The 17,176-nt window shown below is 35.5% G+C and overlaps 1 protein-coding gene across 21 annotated transcripts in view; it reads left to right on the top strand.

The window, feature by feature from the left end:
- Positions 1-17,176, top strand: part of ptprfb (protein tyrosine phosphatase receptor type Fb) — a 176,788-nt gene that overhangs the window by 26,569 nt on the left and 133,043 nt on the right. For 5 of the 21 annotated variants that reach the window (XM_077725133.1, XM_077725136.1, XM_077725132.1 and 2 more), the window contains exon 1: positions 13,369-13,645. The exons of the other annotated variants lie outside the window; for them this stretch is intronic. The gene's annotated coding sequence lies outside the window, so the exon portion shown is untranslated. Of the gene's footprint in view, positions 1-13,368; positions 13,646-17,176 lie in introns of those variants that run through there. 21 annotated transcript variants of the gene reach the window in all.

Here is a 17,176-nt window from a genome sequence, read left to right as displayed (position 1 = left end):
GAACGTACTGATAACTATGATATATATACATATATGATAATTGGTCATGTTTGCTAGCAAGAAAGTGACAGAAAATGGAAATGAGTTTACTTAAGGATTAAAATAATATGACAACTTAGTCACTTTTAATAACTACAATTTAGGCCAACTTGCACTTGAGTATTTTTGTCATATTTTGCCTCTGGAGAGTCTATCTCATTCCTTCACTTGTATTATTTAGTCACTTTTTTACTTCATTTAAATTGCCAATTAAGGAAGAAATGTGTGACATGTAGACTAATTTACATAGTCACTCAAATAAATTGTGTTTTTTTTTATTTTTATTCAGTGTTGGACACATTTTGTAGCTTAAATAGACCAGAAATAGGTGGAAAAATTTCAATATGTATCTGCATACATGCATGAAATAAGCAGTAGACTGAAAAATAGCATGAATTAAATGTATACACTTTACATAGTTATTTTTTATTGTCACTTTGCCAACTTTTGAACACCATTTATAGCGCAAAAAGACCACGCTTTTGCCAACACCTCCAGCAAAATAGGTGGCCTAGATCTAGCCGTTATTTAATATAATAAATCAACGCTGTCAGCCAAATGAGAGGAAAAAAAAACGGTACAAAGTTATTTCTTCCTCTTGTAAATCATCCAACATTGTTTGCTAAATCCCCAAGGAGTTGTAAATCTTCGCAATGTAGGTCTGAAAATCCTGGAGAGATAAAAAAAATGGGCTAATTGTTTACAGTTAGTGTTGCGCTAGTGTATTTTTTATTTTTTTTAGACCATAATCCTCATTGATTTGACTTACCGTATTTTCTCGACTATAAGGCGCACTTAAAAGTCTGAAATTTTCTCCAAAATAGACAGGGCGCCTTATAATCCAGTGCGCCTTATATATGAAAAAAATGTGTCATTCATTGAGGGTGCGCCTTATAATGTGATGCGCCTTACAATCTGGTGTGCTTTATATATGGAAAATACGATATTTAGTTTCTACAGTCAAGTTTGAAATAGAATAAGGCTGGAAAACAACAAAATCTGTACTGACACTGATAAATGCAAAAAAATATATTGAATAAACAATAGTACTTCAACCAATAGTGGCCTCCACGCAGAATAAAAACAAAAAATCCTAAAAAAAAAAAAAAACATACTCTATTTTCACGACTATAAGGCGCACTTAAAATTCTTAATTTTTCTCCAAAATAGACAGGGCGCCTTATAATCCAGTGCGCCTTATATATGGGAAAACTGGCATTCATTGAGGGTGCGCCTTATAATGCAGTGCGCCTTATAGTCGTGAAAATACGGTAAGTATTTTAACCAGTTCAGGGAATGTGGAAATTGTATCAAATGTCCACTTTTTAGTTGCGTTTTAGTTATTTGCCAATTGAAGCATTTCAAGCTAAATCGGAATTACTATGGTAGTTAATGTGAAGCTAATATACAATTACAAACTGTATATGTCCTTTTTGCAAGCCTGTCACTTAGTGGATAAACAAACTGACAGAACACGTCACCCTAATCTGGCAAGGGCTTGTTGCGCTAATGATTTTGAACGGCCAAATTCAGCCCTTTGCCAACATGGCTAACGTGGGAAGTGTTCACATAGTCGCACAGTGTTTCCATTTTCTAACGAGTGGACAAGCACGAACACAGTGAATGGACGGAGGGTTTAATGCTAAGATAAAAATGACAATTTGGTACCTTGCTGTGGGAATAACAAGGCAAGATTACAACAGATTCATTTGCGGAACAACGGGCAATATTTTAAGGCGGTAATCAGTTAGAAACTGTTGTAAAGAAAATGGATGAAAAGGACATTTATTGTCAATTGAATTAATAGTCAGATGTCTCAGTTCTTTGTCGGAAATCAGTCTGGAAGAACACTAAGAAGGATTGTTAAAAGTATGACGCTATCCAAAGACAAACTGGAATTAATTTATGCTTCACCGGACGTATGGTCGCTGGTCTTTTGGTAGCCAGTCTTTTGGTCCCTTTTGGTCGCAGGTCTTTTGGTCGCCAGTCAAATGGTGACAGAGAGTTTACTGTTAAATCCAGCTCTCAAATTTATATTAATGAGAGAGACTTTGATATCTAAGAGAGAGAGTTTAATATCTAAGTACTGTTTCATATGCAAGTACTGCTTAATATGTAAGTACTGTTTAATATCCAAGTACTGTTTAATATCTAAATACTGTTGAAACCAGCTCTCAAAATTATATTCATGAGAGAGTTTAATATCTAGATATCTACTGTTTTCAACAGTACTCAGCTATTAAACAATACTTAAATATTAAACAGTACTTATATATTAAAAAGTATTTAGATATCAAACAGTACTTAGATATTAAACAGTACTTAGAGAGCTGGTTTCAACAGTAAACTCTCTGTCACCATTTGACCGGCGACCAAACGTCCTGGCGACCGAACGTCTTGGCGACCAAACGTCCAAGCACCACTCCCTATACCACCAACACACCCCTCATCCCAACAAACATTGGAACAACAACTGTAAAACCAGGAGCAAATTCAGCCCTGTTTTACACAGTGACTTTCCTTAGCAGCAGAGTAGTAATATACTCTGCAGTTAACTCGCCCTTTGTGACTATTAACAAAAGCCAAAGCTCGGCTTTAGTTGCTCCACAAGCTCCAATTGGCAAGACATTAAAAAAAAAGCAAAATACGCCTTTCCCATATTCTACATTTCTATTAGAAGTCGCATATTAGACCGCCATCTTTTGTCCAAAGCTAACACAGGTCTTTTCCACCATGACACATGGTAAAGATTATCTATGATGAGGCACAGTGGGCTTTAAATTTTACTCTTGACTCTCTTTAAGATCACATCTGTACTACCTTGTTCATTCACACTTTCCTTTTGGATCTCTCAGATATTTTCTTTGTGGATTTAACACACCAAAAAAAGCAAGAATTAGAATAAGGAACATCTATATTAAGTCAAATAGAGAAGGCTGAAAGTGTTCTTTTCTCTTTCCATTAGCAAGCGTGTGAAACCACTCATTTTTTCTGGCTTAGTGTATAAGGCAGAAATGCTATAATAAGAAGGTATGTGTTGAATTTTTTATTCCCTTAATTTTTTTCTTTGCAGGCTTGACTTGAAGTCCATTTGTCATCCCCCACACATTTTAAATAGAGAGAAAAAGCAGTCTAGCGTTCTTAGGAGGTTCTTTAATGTACATTTTAGAAGATATTATAAATGTATGTCATTATCTCTTACCATATTTTGTAGTTATATTGCTACTAAGTGGTTTTAGGTTTTGATTCCCAGAAAAATGCATTGGTTTAACTCAGAGTTGGTCATTTTTTCGTGTTTTTTTTTCGGGCTACATTTTTTTTGGTCAACACTAGGCTATTATTTTGTAGTCAGTCAAAACCCCCCCTAGTTGAAGAAAGGCACCCCATGTTGAAACGAAATGGCATGAGTGATGGATTACTCCCTTCACTTGGCAGGCTTTTCATCTCTCACGTGAAAGTCCACCACCATGTAAGGATTAGTTGGGTATTAGGAATGCGTATTTACTTGTTTTTTTGCTTTCTTGCCTTTTACCATTCTTGCTTGGGCTTTTATTGTTTTAGAGAGTTCAATAGTTCATGCTTGGGAATTATTTTAAAAGGCTTGATTTAGTTTAGGAGTATATAGAAGGAAATTAATACACAGATTGGGGAAATTGGTGGACATTTTGGATGTTTGAGAGTGTTTTTATTGGGGTTTTTGTGTTGGATTGCACTGGGGAGTTAAGGAGTTGAGGGTATGTGTGTCAAAGTTGTGGGCTAGGGGCCAAATTTGGGCCGTCGGATCATTTTGTGTGGCCCGGGAAAATTAATCGTGAGTGGTGACTTTCTGTTTTAGGATCAAATTCTGATTAAGAGTATAGATGTATGTTAAATGTCCTTATTTTTACCCTTTTAAATCAATAATTGTAATTTTTTAATCATTTTTCTGTCTTTTTTAGTCCAAAAACCATTTCTGTTATAGGATCAAATTCAAATGAAGAGTATAGATGTATATTAAATTTTCTTATTTTTACCCTTTTAAATCAACAATTGTCATTTTTAGTCATTTTTTTAGTTTTTAGTTCAAAAATAATTTTGTAAAATCTAAAAAATATATTTAAAAAAAAGCTAAAAATAAACATTGTATTAGATCTATAAACAAACTGAATATTCATGGCTTTTAATCCAGTTATTTTAATCCATTCCCGATTTTCCCCCTTTTAAAACAATACATGTAATTTATTTTAATCAATTGTTTCCATGTTTTTAGTTCAAAAATCTTTTTTGTAAAACCTAAAAATATATTTTAAAAAATCTAAAATATCCATTGTTTTATATCGATAAAAAACGGAATATTCAAAGCTTTTAATCCAGTTCTTTTAATCCATTTATTAAAAAAAATCTAAATATTATATCTAAAATGGTCCGGCCCACATTAAATCAAGTTGACTTGGTTTAGGACATCATTTATAAACTGACATGTTGTTTTCAGTATGAGAATAGGTTTACAAACCTGAATTTAACTGTAACTTTTCCAGTTCGTTAATGAGACATAGTTTGAACAATAGAAGCTTTAAGATTGCACGCTACAGCATGTTGCGTTCTCCTTTTTTAAAATAGAATACATAAGTGACAAGGTAGGTGTGAAGCTAGGGAGTGTCAAAGCAGCAGTTGACACTTTTCACTGTAGCCAGTCAGGCAACTTGTCCTATTTTTTGAGTGCCGGCTTCTTATCGTCAGTACGAGCCAGAAACATATTAAGAGGGGGTGAAGGAAGCATCCGGAAGGCATGCTTGTCTGAGACTGAGAGTGGCGGCGACGCTTGACCGAGGCGGGACCACTCCCCAGGGCTCAAACCTGCCGCTAAAAGCATTCCTCGTCTTCTCTTGTATGGCAGAACCAAGATATAGCAACACCAAAAGTTCACCTTGTATACATTGGTTCAGAATGACCAACATATTGTTGCTACTTTTGTTTTTAACAGTATAATCAGAAGCTTAAATTGTCTACCAAGTGGTGTGTTTAGAGGTTTATGTAGAAGAGGGAATAGAATTTGCTTGCCTGTTTTTTTATTTATTTCTGAATTACACTCTGTAATAACACGACAGGATTTTCACGACTATAAGGCGCACTGCATTATAAGGCGCACCCTTAATGAATGACACATTTTATTTTTTTACATGTATAAGGCGCACTGGATTATAAGGCACCCTGTCTATTTTGGAGAAAATTTAAGACTTTTAAGTGCGCCTTATAGTCATGAAAATACGAATATTTTAACAACTATAAGGCGCACTGCACTTTTAGGCGCACCCTTAATGAATGACACTTTTTTTTTTTTACATATATAAGGCGCACTGGATTATAAGGCGCCTTGTCTATTTTGGAGAAAATTTAAGACTTTTAAGTGCGCCTTATAGTCGTGAAAATACACATATTTTTACGACTATAAGGCGCACCCTCAATAAATGACATTTTATATTTTTTCCATATATAAAGCACACTGGATTATAAGGCGCCTTGTCTATTTTTGAGAAAATTTAAGACTTAAGTGCGCCTTATAGTCGTGAAAATACGATAAATACTTGTAACCTGCCAAGCAGCACTCAAAGGCATCCATAACTCATTTATTCTTACATAAATACTAATACAGTACACATACTTTAACTTAAATTCATTGGAAGAACATTTAATTCTTCTGTCTTTTACTTCTAGTGAACTAAATATCGAGGTTCAGTACTGCAAACAAGGCGGGTATAACGAACAACTACTTGTTTTTTAGGGCGTAGGAACAAGTATGCCTATGGAGGTCTCCACCTAAGAAAAGTTGAGATAAATTGGCAAAACAACATCAATATCATTGATCGTTAACTTAGCCTTTGAAGTTGTACGGTATTGCTCCGGAGTATTTGTCTCGTACACTGCCTGTTCGCCTCCAAGCCCTTTGGTAACATCCCAAAGCGGCCATTATCTCAACAATACAGCTGTGCAAACAAGAGGTACGCACTCCGAAAATATGTTATGCTACTTTTCTCTCTTTCTGTAATACATAGTTCACCTTAAAAACTTTGGGACTCCTTCAACAGGGTACATTCAATGCAAGTTAGGTTCTCTCTGTAGGGAACAGAAGGGGGTTAGAGGCCAGATGGGGGGGGTCCTGGGAGGGGGGGACTATGGCGCTTCAGTGGCGCTTCATTTCCTCATTTTAATTGGGCTATCTAAATGCATCCCCAGTTTGTCGATACCCGCTGGGGTGCCTGATAAAAATGATTTGTGGCGCGCATTCCGAGGCATGCTCTCTCTCTCTCTCGCTATGGCGTTCATGTTAGAGGGTGCCGGATCCCGTTGGTTCTCGATGGTAGAGTGTAATTTAGAGTGCTTGTTGCTTTGGATTTTCAATGAGTAGCGGGTAAAGATGTCTGTCTCTACCTCTATCATCGTATTTCTCTTCCCGTTGTGTACTTTGACCTGTAACCCACAACTCATTATGCAGAAACAAGTCACGCCCACTTTGTTTGGGATTGATACCACAATGTTGTTGTTTTTTCCCAAGATGGCGCTGTCACAAGGAAGCTAGTGGCAGTAGCTCTGTCCACTCTTATTTGTTTTTTTGTGTTTTACAGCCCCTCTATCTTTTATTAAATTACATTTTAATATTTCTTAATACATTCCTTTTTATTTTAATTTGTACTTTATACTTTTTCCCTTTAATGATGAGCGATGAGTATGTCAATATTTGAGTAGCTTTTTTCTGTTTGTTTCTTATGTACTGTTAACGGATGCACTTTTTTAGTTGTATCATATCTTTTTTTCTTCCCCAAGATGGCGCCATCATGCGGAAGCTAGTTACAGTAGCTCTGTCCACTCTTATTTGTTTTTCATGTTTTACAGCCCTTCTATATTTTTTTTAAATGACATAAAATTTCTTAATACATTCCTTTTGACTTAACTTTGTACTTTATACTTTAATGATGAGTGATTAGTAGGCTAATACTTTAGTCCTTTTTTTCTCTTTATATTTCATATCTACTCTTAACGGATGCACTTTTTTATATGTTATCCTATCTTGTGCTGACCCGGCCCATCTGTCAAATTTTTAAAGTCAATGTGGCCCCCGGGCCCAAAAGTTTGCTTTAGCCATTCCAATTTTCAGTTCTTAAAGCCCTTTAGTTGGGAATTCGATTTGGTTTTCACATAACTCCCAATAGTTCATTGTATTGTCAGTCACGGTCTGACCCTGTAGAAACGTCATGCTTTTTTTTCTCCCTGGCAGTCCAAAGGGAAATTAGCTAACAAGTTGACAGGAACAGTGGCCAAAAGCGACTGTAAAGAGCAACTCCGGCGGGAACGACGAGTGAAAGGGATTCTGGTTTGGTAACAGGTGTTCCCCAGCTGTGTCTTTTGGCCATGATGACATAGCGCTCATGTTAGAAGACTATCAGAAACAGCAGTACACTAACTTTCACAACTGACTGTTTATAACATAGCTCAGCATTTTCCGACTTGGCTCTTAGCCACAATTGCGAAGCAAACCACAAAAAAGTGCATCAGACTCCCTCACAAAAGGGATTTTGAACATTGTGATGAATGAATGAAGCCTAGATTATCTTTCTTCTCTGAAGTGGAACAAAATGAATGAATTGCCGTATTTTCACGACTATAAGGCGCACTTAAAAGTCTTAAATTTTCTCCAAAATAGACAGGGCGCCTTATAATCCAGTGCGCCTTATATATGGAAAAAACAGAAGACCAAAAACGAAAAACCACCACTGTCGGATATTAAAAAAACACAAACGCCTGAACTGAAACAATACTGTTAAATATGCAGATCAGCCATCTTAGTTTACAACATCTTCCATCATATAGCTCCTCCCCCACTGCAAGATTTTATACCAAAAAAATCCAGAACATCAACAATGGCTGGCTCTAGAGGTGACTGTGTAGTAGTGAGTGCTTCATACCTGGAAGTCAATAGCAATTACCGTATTTTCACCACTATATGGCGCACTTAAAAGTCTTACATTTTCTCCAAAATAGACAGTCCGCCTTATAATACAGTGCGCCTTATATATGGAAAAATTTCATTCATTGAGGGTGCGCCTTATAGTCGTGAAAATACGGTATGTCATTCCAGCCTGAGCTTCCACTCTATAGGAGATTTTATTCCCTGGACCGTGAGAGGTTTTTTGGCAGATTGGACTTGTTAGCCTTGCTCAGACAGTCATATTGATAAAGGTTCATCCCCATTTCGCTGCCTCGGAGCGAACTCTCTTCCCATCATATGCTGAGTTTAGCATCGTACTGCTAAGTGAAGCTAGCTGTCCGACTCGATTCAGGTGTTCATCAGCCTCGAGCATTGTTTCCTCACCGGCTTACAATCGCCTGTTGGGGTCCCTTTTAGATTGAAAAGGTTGTCACCCTTATTTCACTGTTGTGCTACCAGTGGGGGGATGGGTGCTTGTCACTATGTTATAAATTCATTCTTTGGAAAGGGGGTTGGTAGTGGTGGTCTTGGAAAAAGACTAACCAAACATGGGGGTAGGGAAGTAGTAAAAAGGATCGTACCCGAGGCAACGGTTTGGACTATCTTGGTAATGATTGTTGGGTTGATTTGGGATTTAATTGTCAATAAGGTGTATGGGTAACTTTTATTCATCCCGTATTCGGGAAATTTCGTTGTCAGAGTAGCAAGAGGGTGAGAATACAGACACAGCAAAAACATTTTTAGACATAAATAGATATGTAATAAGTTAGTTAATAAATGAATACATGAATAAATATATAAATAGATAGTGTTGTTGAAGTATATATATAAACATATACATACACATACATATACACATACATATACATACACATACATATACATACACTTACATATACATATACATACATATACATACATATACATACATATACATACATATACATACATATACATACACATACACGTACATGTACACGCACACGTACACATACATATACATATACATATAAATACGTATAAATTCATATACATTCACATACATTCACATCCATATACTACATACATATACATTTACATACACATTAGACAGAACGGCAAGGCAAAAGCACAAAGTACAAAGTAAATCAAAGTAAATGGAATCATCAAATTATTTAGATATAAAAGCAGCAAAAACAGAAAACGAGCAAGAGTGGAAGGAAGTACCGCAGTTTATACAGCGCCATTTTGGTTGCAGTAGCTAAAACGGACTCAAAAAGACGTTGTAAAGTTGGACAAAAAAATGGAAACACACACAGGAAGTCTTCCACCAGATGGCGAACTTCTGCAGACTGTAACCGAGTTAGAGAATAGATAGTATTTAGATAGTAGATTAACTGAAGTTAGATTTATTCAACTGTTTGTTGGATGGTTAAAAAGTATCTACATTTCTTAAGTTGTTTTTGTTTGTTTCAGTCTATTTTCCAACAGAAAATCTTATTTTTTAGGCGAGAAATGACTATTTTAATTGTCGAAATCTCCCTAAAACAAGAAAATTTGGCCAAAATCAAGAAACCCTGCTAACCAATTGTCTGTTCATCGTCTACTTGAATCTTTCATTGTTTATCTTTCACATTTTTTTCATCTATTTTCCCATTTGATTGTTACAGAACATGACATTTGACTTTAGCATACACACCTACGCTGTTTACGTCTGTTGCACAGACATTTTTTTGTTCTTCTGCTTCTTCTCTCGGGAGGGTTGCGTGGGTGCTAATTGTTCTCCAGAAGTTTCTCAGCTTGCTTTTGTCTTTGTAACACCATGACAGGCTTCCAAAATTCTGTACGACTGTCTTTTTTTCAAAATAGATAGTTGTACAATTTCAAGAGTTTGAATAAGTGGGATTATATTGACATGCAGAACAGGCCGTGGCGGAAATTACAGTTTAATCAGATGACCCATATCCTTTTTTGTTCAAACTTGACAAAAAAAAAAGTTGGAGATAAAACAATTGTAGCTTATTCTCGTTTTCTGAATGCGCAACATCTGCAGCCGCCGGTGAAATTAAGCTGTCGCTCATTGTTAGCGACGCAGAGAAATGTAGAACACATTGCAGTACTTTGCCATTTCCTGCTGCGGAGTTTAAGCCTAGGAGACAGTCGACGTTAACCGCTTGGCGGAAACCCATCATAAGCAGTTGGATTCGTTTAGTTGGATTCTTTCAAAATGCTGGATTTTGTCGGTAACAGTACAGTTTTATTACGATTGATTGGAGCCAAAGCAAAGCACAGTTGGATGCTTGTTTACTTGCGGTGTGTTGGTCTGACTAAACTTTAATGGAGAACTTAAATATGTTGGTAACTAGGGGATTAGGTGCTTGGATGTTTGGTCGCCAGACGTTTGGTCGCCGGTCAAATGGTGACAGAGAGTTTACTGTTGAAACCAGCTCTCAAAATTATATTCAGTTTAATATCTAAGAGAGAGTTTAATATCTAAGTACTGTTTAATGTCTGAGTACTGTTTAATATCTAAGTTCTGTTTAATATCTAAGTTCTGTTTAATATCCAAGTACTGTTTCATATCCAAGTACTGTATCATATCGAAGTACTGTATCATATCTAAGTACTGTTTCATATCTAGGTACGGTTTCATATCTAAGTACTGTTTAATATCTAAATACTGTTTAATATCGAAGTACTCTTTAATATCGAAGTACTGTTTAAGATCGAAGTACTGTTTAAGATCGAAGTACTGTTTAAGATCGAAGTACTGTTTAAGATCGAAGTACTGTTTAAGATCGAAGTACTGTTTAAGATCGAAGTACTGTTTAATATCTAAATACTGTTTAATATCTAAATACTGTTTAATATCTAAATACTGTTTCATATCTAAGTTCTGTTTCATATCTAAGTACTGTTTCAAATTAAGTACTGTTTAATATCTAAGTACTGTTTAATATCTAAGTACTGTTCAATATCTAAGTACTGTTCAATATCTAAGTACTGTTTAATATCTAAGTTCTGTTTCATATCTAAGTTCTGTTTCGTATCCAAGTACTTTTTAATATCTAAGTACTGTTTAATATCTAAGTACTGTTGAAAACAGTCAATATTGAGATATTAAACTCTCTCATGAATATAATTTTGAAACCTGGTTTCAACAGTACTTAGATATTAAACAGTAGACTAGTATTGTCTTAAATGCAATATTGGATCCCCGCTATTGCTAAATATTATGAATGGCATCATCTGTGCGCATTTGTCTTGGCCGTAGCTTGCAGCGTCAGCAATATCACTGATTAAAAAAAATCATTACATGGACGGCGGAACATGGTTGAAGCATTGCCGGATGAGCCAAGCAAGTTACAGTCCACGCGGTATTACCGGGATAAATGAGCAAACTTCTCTCAAGGTCCTGTGGCTGTGTGATCTATTAAAGCGCTGTCGTCTCGGATGGCAAATCTCACACAGCAAGGGAATTTGGGGACGGGAGGGAGAATAGTAGTGCTGACATCCTTCTCTCTCGGTGCAATCCCTCGTCCTTGTAGGACAGACGACAGGGGAGGAAGAAAGAAAAAAAAAAAAAAAGAGCACCCAGAGCAGAGGCTGACTTGGCTATTCCTCTGAGCTCTGTCATAAATCCCGCGGAACATTTTTGAACATCTGTTGTGGATGATTAGCTCCGTGGCTAGCAGAGTTTGACCACCGGGAGTTGCTACCCATGTGGGCTTGGGGATTCTCCTCTGTATAGTTGATACCCTGCGGAATTTATATTTTGATCATTTCATCCTTCATTAAAAAGCAGCAAGTTATTATATGTATATGTATGTATATCTATATATACATACCTATATGTATATATACATACATATATCTATATACTATGAAGACCCGAATAATGGTAGGCACTGGAATAATAGTAGGGAGTGGAAAATTCCAAAAGAATTAATAATAGTAGGCACCGGAATAATAGTACTACTACTACTACTACTACTACTACTACTACTACTAATATTCATTATTTTTGGAATTTTCCACTGCCTACTATTATTCCAGTGCCTACTATTATTCGGGTCTTCATAGTATATATGTACATATCTATCTATATATATATATACATACATCTATCTTTATATACATACATATATCTATTTATACATACATATATATCTATATACATACATATATATCTATATATACATACATACATCTATCTTTATATACATACATATATATCTATATACATACATATATATCTATATATACATACATCTATCTTTATATACATACGTCTATCTTTATATACATACATATATCTATTTATACATACAAATATCTATATATACATACATATATATCTATACATACATGTATATCTATATATACATACATATCTCTATATATAGACACATCTATATATACATACAATACATATATTTGCATACACCTCTATATACACATACATACATACATATATCTATATATACATACAATACATATATTTGCATACACCTCTATATACACATACATACATATATCTATATATACATACATATATTTACATACAATGATCTAGATATATATATATATATATATACATACATCTATCTATATACTTACATCTATATATACATACATCTATCTATATAGGCATACATATATCTATATATGCATACAAATATCTATATATATACATACATACATATATCTATATACATATACATACATATATCTACATGCATATATGTAAATATACATAAATATATTTATATGTAGATATAGATATTGATATTCCTTTAAGTGGCATTTTGTGCAAAATGTTTTGATAATGAGTCAATTTTTTAAGTGGTTTTTGGGTGTACTTTTTTTCAAGTTAAAATATTTTTCATTCCCCTTTCTGGCAGAAATGGTCAATTACACTGTTAATAGATCCCTCTACGTCTTAGTAAATCTGATTGGTTTTGTTGCAATACGTATCCAATTGCCACATTCCCACGAGACTGTGTCAAGGTCATACTGTCGAATTTCTACTCGCTTGACATAGTACTCCAAAGGTATTTTTTATAGCCTACTTTATCATCTCATACTTGCGTAGGAGCTCGATTTCATCAGCTCCTTTACTGCAAGGTGACTGACAAGAAAGCCTGCCAATTTTCTACCAAAAAAAAAAAGAATAGCTTCACGTGTCATCATAGCAAATAGTAGCGCTCAATTTTACATTAAAATGTACTGCAGACTTGTAGCTCATTGGTTTAGACGCAACAAGGTATGGCCCCGGCCCTCCTCCTCCTCCTCCTCCTTCTGAAATCTGAAACCAGTGACATCACATAGTGGGTTTGGCTTTGTCCCTTTGCCATTACTGAGCACCCTCTTCTCTCAGTGTATGAACAAGCTCTTCTCCCTGAAGGATCGAGCCCGAACGCCAAACCGCTCGGCCGTTGGAATTCTAACGGGGGGGAAGCAAACTGCTTTCTTCTGCTTCCCAAGTTTTTTGGTGGAATAAAACAGAAAACCATTTGAAGAATACTTTAAAGGATAATCTTTTCTTGGATACCCATTTTGGATTGCCTATATTTTCTGGGATTAGAACATACTTCTATCTGGAATAAGTCCCTAAAAAGTGCAAAGGAACTATAAAAATTGATTCATAATTGACATGAATAGGTAAGTGGAGTATTATTAGTTAGTTTTTTATCCAAAAGGGAACTTTTTGGTTCATTATCTAGTGCAGGTGCATTTGTTTTTTGTTGAGGAAGTATGGCGGATTTCTTTACTCGAGTTTTTGGTTCTAAAATGAGGAATTAAAGTAATAAAATAAGTCGATATGTCACTCTTGAGCAGTCAGGTATTTTTCCGGACTCAATCTTTTTGTGCACTATTCTTTTGTTCTTGTTCACTCTAGCTTGTTAAGCCAAAACAATAGTTTAACATCATCTTGGCTTTATTCTATTGGTTAGTTCTCTGGCAAATTGCCCTAGTCTGCCCTTAGTGAGCCCTCCCTAAACTTATTCAGGAGGACTTTGAATAGATTGGAACTATAGAATGTTCCCCTTAGCTACCGCTGCTAAGGTGAGGCACCCTGCCGTTAATGCCACGTTAGGGTCTATGTCGGGGCTAAACAACCTGCTTTTCCAGTTGCCTTTATCTCCCTCTTGGCTAGAATTACAACTACAAACATTCCAGACACAGGGAATTGGTTCAAATTTACAATTTTTGGAGAATTTGTGGATCTGGTGAGTGTATAACCGAGTAAATCTTGACTTATGGTTGAGTTTTTCAAAAGAATGAGCTCTTATGGACAAATAAGTAAACCTGGAATTCAAGCCTTTTCCAGGAATACCACTTTTAATTGTTTTTGTTCAAGGAATTAGCTTTAAAAACACATGTGTAGAGTTAAATAGTGACTCTAGTCTTTATTTCGATAGGTTCTAGTGAGATAATATGGTAACTTGAGTTTGTTTTTTTAAAAAACGGGCTCTTGTAGCCAAATAAGTAACTCTGGCTTTTATTTTGTTAGTTTTTAGTGAGACAATATGGTCACTTGAGTTTTTAAATGAAAAACGGGCTCTTATAGCCAAATAAGTAAACCTGGAATTCAAGCCTTTTCCAGGCTTACCAGTTTTAGTTCTTTTTGTTCAAGGAATTGGTTTTGAAAAACATGTGAAGAGTTAAATAGTGACCCTAGTCTTTTATTTTGTTAGTTTTTAGTGAGACAATATGATCACTTGAGTTTAAAAATAAAAACTATCCCTTATAGCCAAATAAATTAACCTGGAATTCAAGCCTTTTAAAGGATTACTAGTACTTCTAAATGTTTTTGTTCAAGGAATTAGCTTTAAAAAACACATGTGAAGAGTTAAATAGTGACCCTGGCTTTTATATTGTTAGTTTTTAGTGAGAGAATATGGTCACTTGAGTTTTTAAATGAAAAACGGGCTCTTATAGCCAAATAAGTAAACCTGGAATTCAAGAATTTCCCAGGCTTTCTACTTTTAATTGTTTTTGTTCAAGAAATTAGCTTTAAAAAACACACATGAAGAGTTAAATGGTGACCCTGGTCTTCATTTCATTAGTTTTTAGTGAGACAATATGGTCACTTTACTTTTTAGGGGTGCTTAAGACAACAATTGCTGGATTGTTAACGAACAAAAGCAAGAAAAACATGCCTTTAAACTTTAACCTTGGCAAAAAAACAACAACAACAACCACACGATGGGCGTTAGAATGCATGTTGACTTGCTTAAACAAAGAAGACAAAAAAAGACACCATCATTTATTCCAACAAAGCCAATTCTCGTCCACTAAGGGTGAACTCCTTCACCCCTATTTTAACCTCGGTTATGGTTGGTCAGTGACACTTTTTACGACCAGTCTTCGGTATTGATCTAGAAAAACCACTAGGACATCTTGCCAAGAAGTCTCTCTTCGTGGTTATTAAAAAAGAAAAATGAAATACCTTTTCTTGACTTCAAGGCTTTCCTTTGAAATGAATCACGTTGGGTCTCGTAGGCAATCCGTCAGTTATCTTCTCTCATAGGATCGCTCAAAAGTAATTATAAAAGGGAGCCAATGGATTTTTTCCCATTCAACTTGATTTCTCATCATGGGTGACTTGGTTAGATGTTTAATGGCCTATTAACGCATGATGGATTTATCCTAATCGCTCTTTATCCACTAAGGACACCAATGAGAGTTGCTTTAAAATTACAGATCGATGTCGAGGAAAAAAATGGCAAAATAAATATTGCTGCTATGTCTATTATGACATCAATATACAGTTAACATGTACATCTATGTGGATGTATATATGTGCTTATACATATGTATGTGTATATATATATATAGATATTTCAGCAAAATGCTTATTTAGTTTTATATTTATTCATGTATTTATTTATTAACTTAATTATTACCCATCTATTTATGTCTAAAATGTCTTTTTCTGTCTTTATTCTCACCCTCTTGCTACTGTGACAACAACATTTCCCGAATATGGTATAAATAAAGTTATCCTATCCAACTAGTATAAATAAATATCTGATAAGGACCCAATTCATTATAATTGAAGTATTTGGAAAGGTTTTTAGTGTTCAAGATAAATGAATAATTGGCCAAATATTGTATAAACCACTCTGAAGTATTATTACAAGCAGAATATGTGATACATATAAAAAAGTGCATCCGTTAACAGTATATATGAAACATAAGCAGAAAAAAGTGACTTAAATATTAGCATACTCATCACTCATTAAGGTAAAAAGTATAAAGTACAAAGTCAAGTAAAAGGGAATGTATTAAGAACTATTAAAATGTCATTTAAAAAATAAGATAGAAGGGCTGTAAAACACCAAAAACAAATAAGAGTGGGCCTAGGTACTGCCACTAGCTTTTGCGTGACAGCGCCATCTTGGGGTGAAAAAAAAACATTAATTGGACAACGTCGGCTGGCTGGATTAAAAAGCCTAATGTGGCCCGCAAGCCATAGTTTGCCCATGTCTGATACAGCCGTTTCTCTGCGATTCCCAACCCTAATTTGCGCTACTAATCAGGAGTTCAACGCTTTGATGTAAAACAGCCATGTTTGTGATCTACCTCAAAGAAGTCAAAAGTTGTTTGCTTTTTTGCGCCAGGAATTTTTTGAACTACCCGTCGGCGACAAGGTCAAAAAGTAGCTGCTTTGTGAAGACCAAACTTAATTGCCAATCCGCCTATGCTGCGCTAAATACGGTGTAAATGTAGCAAGAGAGTGAAAGAAGGGCTGAACATAGCAAGATAGTCACGCATAATACCCGACTTCAATCAAGCGCCACCAACTGAGCGAATGTGTTAGTTGTGTTGATAGTCACTTTCCGGGCACAGTTGTGACATTTGGCTCCTAGAGCGCAGCTTCATTCGTTGTGACGGCTGCTGGGATGAGATGTATGAAAAGGAAGGAAGAAAACGTTGCCTTACCACTAAGATCACTATTAGGGAATAGTAGAGAGATCATAAACTACAGGAGTAGAAGTTCCGTACAGTCCAAAAAAAAAAAAAGCTTTGTTCTATGTGACAGTCTTGCTGAAAAAGGACATAAAATGCCATTTCTGCAAGATGACAATGGATGATTTACTCCAAGTGAGAAGTACTTTGTCTTTGTGTAGTATTACCTATTCTTGAATGTTGTGAAGGTTTTCCTGTGCGAAACTAGCGTGACCG

This window comes from Stigmatopora nigra, chromosome 9 (assembly GCF_051989575.1).
Source record: "Stigmatopora nigra isolate UIUO_SnigA chromosome 9, RoL_Snig_1.1, whole genome shotgun sequence".
Classification (NCBI taxonomy): domain Eukaryota; kingdom Metazoa; phylum Chordata; class Actinopteri; order Syngnathiformes; family Syngnathidae; genus Stigmatopora; species Stigmatopora nigra.
Note: the sequence above shows the minus strand (reverse complement) of the source record. Positions and strands in the feature narration are given on the sequence as shown.